The sequence below is a fragment of the Lemur catta genome, chromosome 7 (genome assembly GCF_020740605.2).
Source record: "Lemur catta isolate mLemCat1 chromosome 7, mLemCat1.pri, whole genome shotgun sequence".
Taxonomy (NCBI): Eukaryota; Metazoa; Chordata; class Mammalia; order Primates; family Lemuridae; genus Lemur; species Lemur catta.
The window spans coordinates 31,174,590-31,179,157 of NC_059134.1; the positions used below are offsets into that span (position 1 = coordinate 31,174,590).

Below are 4,568 nucleotides of genomic sequence, written 5' to 3' on the forward strand. Positions count from 1 at the left end.
CTTCTAGTGTCACACAAAAGGAAGTCGTCTTAATCTGGTATGTGGGGCAGTGTGTTCAATAAATACCAAAAGGTGAGAGAAACACAAACACAATCCACTCTTTAAGAAAACTAATTCAAAGTAGAATTTTCTACCCCCCCTTTCTCCTGTAATAAAAAGTAGTGCTGGGGATGTGGCACCCAGATTTGGTTTTTATCCTGACCATTTACAAAATATTCCCCATATGACTTGCATCATTAAGGTTATGCATAATAGTTCATTCACTTTGAAGAGACATGTGTCTACTCCTTCCTCCTCTTCTTGCCTTCATGCTCATGTTCCTTGGGGCAGCTGCTGTCTCAAGGTCTTTCAGAGCCACTGTGCTTCTTGGCTTCTTCCAAAAACTTGTCCAAACCAAAAGGATCTTCCTTAAACTGAACTGGTCCTTCTCTGCCTCTCTGCCTATGGTCTGAACCAGAAAATTCCTTGTCAGGAGCTAATCTGTTGGTCTTTATTCTGGCTTCTAGGTCATCACCATACATGTCCTTGTCCACATTTTTACTGGGTCCGTAAATACTCTGGGCCATATCTTTACCACCTCTCCAGGCTTGATCATAAACATTGTAAATTTCATCTTCTCCACCTGCAAATCCACTATCTATGCCTTTGGATTGGTTGAAGAGCCTTTGGTCATACTGAACTTCATTGGAAGTCCAAGGATTGGGCACACCAAGAGCAATGACTTCACAGATATCCTGATTTTCATTTCTCTGAAGTTTTGACCTCTGATCAGGAGCTGCCCTGGAAAGGCTCCAGCTGTCTTTCTTTTTACCTGTCATGCCGGATTTCATCCCTCTCATGTCCTCTTTTTCCACTTAGGTTTTGATCCCAGCTCTCCTCTCCCTGGCTTTCTGGGCCATTTCTCTAAGTTTCTCTTCATGTTTCTCTTTTTCTTTCTCAGCCATTTTTCTCTCTACTTGGTCACATATTTCCACAGCTTCACAAGCCTTCCAATCAGCAATGCAGAAAGCTTCAGCCTATTTGGCAAAGTTTTCATTTATGTGTACTGTCTGTAGTCCTCTTCTGTCAGCAGCCAGACGTTTATCTAATGGTATTGTATAACCCTTTGCATTGGAAATTTCAGTTAGAAATAAAAGGAGGAATCTCCCATTCTTGTTCCTTTACAGTCATCTTTTGGCTAGGAGAATGCATGACAGGTACAGGAGGAGAAGGTGTTCTCCGGGGAATTTTCTTATTGATCTTGAACCTTGGAGACTCCACTGGATCTTTCTGCATTTCTGCCATGCAAATAACCCTCTGTTTAGCTCCAGAGTTGAAAGCCACTCCTTGCTGAGATAGTGTGTATTGGATATATACTGAACAGGAGCCAGTTTATCAGCTGTTCGAACTGGCATGGCTGCGGCAACCTTCTGCTATACAGATTTTTCTAAGGCTACCCTTGTCTTTTCTGTTATCTCTTTAATAGCTTCTTCATCAGGTCTTTGCAGGTCTGGATCATCTGCATTCATAACCTCCTTTGGAACCACGTCAGTGTATTTGGTATAAATGATCTTGTCTTTTGACTATCCTTGTCGAACAATTGCATCATACTTAATTTTTCCTTCAGGATCCACCTGAATGGATAGTGCATTCGACATTTCTTTCTTTTGTCCCATATCCAGGAGATACTGGGCCACATGGATCTCTGGAAAAGCACCTCCAAAATCCTCTAATAGCTGAGGTATCCAGCCTTTCTGATACCTGTATGGGGGAGGTTCTCTTTGGGAGGAGACCCGTGAGGTCTGCTGTGATCTCTGGGGTCTTGCCTTTTCTTCAGTCTCACGCTGGTCCTGAGATAGCTGAGCAGGTGCAGGTAAAAAGTTGGTGAGTGCCATCTTCTTCTGCTTCTTCCCCTAAGGTTTCTTAGGATGTAAAGAACTGAGCTTTAGGTATGAGTTGACTCAGAGAAGATGACCATTGAGCAGTGTTTGTTAAACTCAAGGTGGTCCAGAGACTGGGCCACAGGGGCCACCATTTCAATAGGGTTATAGATACTATTTCATTTGGGATATTGGTAGGTTCAATGATTTTTTAAAATATTAAGATAATTATAACATAAAAATGCGAGTAGAGTCATCTATCTAGCTCTGTTGGAAAATTCCTGGAGTCAGCTTTAATTTGGCTTTTGAGTTGATTCTTTGTAAAGAATAATACCCACTGGATCATCATGAGAGGAAACCAGAGAGTGAAAACAGTAACTATAAATGCCAGGAAGGTAAAACTTAAATAAGGAAAAGCCTCCATGTGGAGTTGAAGCTGCAGATGTTCATTTAACCTCACATCTATGGGATCTGGTCAGCCTTACAAGTGGGTTCCAAGTGGTAACCACATGAAAGAGCATAGAGATCAAACAGAATACTTTAGGGGGTAAGTAATGCTTCAAATGTTACATGGTGTCAGTTATAGTTTGCATTAGTGCTTCCTCTGATTTAATATATATTGACAGAAATTGCAATATGAAGTTCCAAAAATAGGATATTAAAATGAAATTCTAAAAATTAAAAAAAAATGTCTTTGAGGGTACAACCGTCAGTTTGATGGCATGTTTAAGCACACAAGCTTTGCTTAGCTATAAGATCGGGAAAATAAATCTCTGAGCTTCAGTTTCCTCATGTGTGAACTGGAGATAATACTTATATGGTGATCAGCAAGGGTGTGTGTGTGTGTGTGTGTATGTGTGTGAGTAACGCATATCACAGAACAAAGTGCTTAGTAAATGATATTCTAATCTTATGGTATGAGTATTCTAAATATTGCATATTTTTTAGATATATTGTATTGCTGAAATTGATTGTATACTAAAAGAGAGTTTACAGGCTAACAATTATTGTTTTTTCTCCTGAAAAAAGAAGATTGGGGAATGGTAATACTCTTGGGGAAGATGAAGAAGAGTGGGCAGACAGAAAGTGCAGGGATGGGTCAGTGATGATTCTGACCAGTTGAGATTTGAAGGTGTAAACTTGGAGAATATGGACCTGGAACTGCAATTTGGAAGACGATTGCTCTTTGGTGGAGAGGAGTGATAAATGTCTGCATGTGCATGGAAGTAGGAAGCTGAGGAGAGAGGCTCCCATTTGGTCTAGAGGTGCTCAAGCAGAGAGAAGAGTGAGCACTCAACTAATCTCTCCGGTTGTGCACCTTGGCATTCTCATGTTCCAGTTCTCTGACTTGCCCTTGGTTGGGGTCCCACACATTTTGCCCAACTCTCAGGTGGAATCTCACATGCATCCACATGTATTCTGGACATTGTTTTCTCCTAAGTCCAGTCTCTGCTTTTAATCTCTCGGGTATTGGCTGCAGTTTCTGGTCTGCTTAGAATTTCTCAGCATGGTTACCTATGTTCTCATTATACACATACATGGGATGTGTGTGGCAGTAGACAGATGACATATATTCATATGTACATTATTTTGGTGAAGGGTGTCATGAGTTTATAGAATGTGCCCAGTTCTCTGTCTTGAAACTGTAATTTTTAAATTTAAAGACCTTTTCGATTATGCTGTGGAAAATGATAAAAGCAAAACAAGGGGGATGGAGGTGAAGATAAAACGGACAATAAGTAGGTGCATCACAATAAAGTAAACTGAAAAGTTACCACTTTTATCAGTCTCACAAAGAGGTCCTTTTGTTCTTAATAAAGTAGTATTTTATAAAGAATCATAAACTATCAAGTTCTTTAACAAAGTCTTCCACGTGCCATGGAACTCTGGATACAAGTTTATATTTTCATTCAAATGATTCTGCTTTTTGGGGGGTAGGGGTGGAGGGAGGTGGAACTCAACAAATCCATTTCCCTAAGTGGCTGAAGAGGAAATGTTTTTCTAAGAACATAATTTGAATTCTGTTATGAAACCTCAGCAGAATGGGCTGTCAGTGTGGAGTCTAATTTAATCATTGCCTCATTTGTCTCATGCTAAGTCTTTGCTTCTACCTTTTTTCATTCTTAGAAAAACAATCAATATCTTAACTTTATAGTTTTTAAATGGGTTCCCTCTAGACACACATCAGGCTAACACAGGAAATCATGGACATTACGTAAAAGAAATAGTCAAAAGCAAAAACCCAGTGAAAGTCTGAGTTAAAACTAACCTAGCCTTAGGCTTCCAAAATAAGATGACTCTACATCTCTAGAAAGACTAACTTTTATTCTTCTCTTTCTCACCTCTCAGATGGTTTCTCATCATCTTAGATAATGACAAGTCCTATAAATGTCTAACCCTTATTGCTATTAAGGTTTATTAACGTGAAGGAAGATTTCAACGTAACTGATTTAAATATCTATACTCTGGATACATTAAATACTATGGTGAGAAGTACAAAACCTGCAACAGTGTTTTGGTTTAGAAGGCTAAGTTTGAGACTAACCCTACAAAAAAATGAGGCACTATCATCATTATAATTGTTAACATTTGGCGATCACTTTCTCTGTGCCTTGTCCTATGCTAAACATCTTGTATGCATTATCTCCTTTAGTTTTCCCAGTCACTAAGTTAGGTGGATACTCTGACTGCCTGTGTTATTATTAACAC

At 39.4% G+C, this 4,568-nt stretch overlaps 1 pseudogene; it reads right to left on the bottom strand.

Annotated features, from left to right (window-relative positions):
• Window positions 1-256: 256 nt before the first annotated feature.
• On the bottom strand, window positions 257-1,874 carry LOC123641751 (annotated as a pseudogene).
• Between the last annotated feature and the right edge of the window lie 2,694 nt (window positions 1,875-4,568).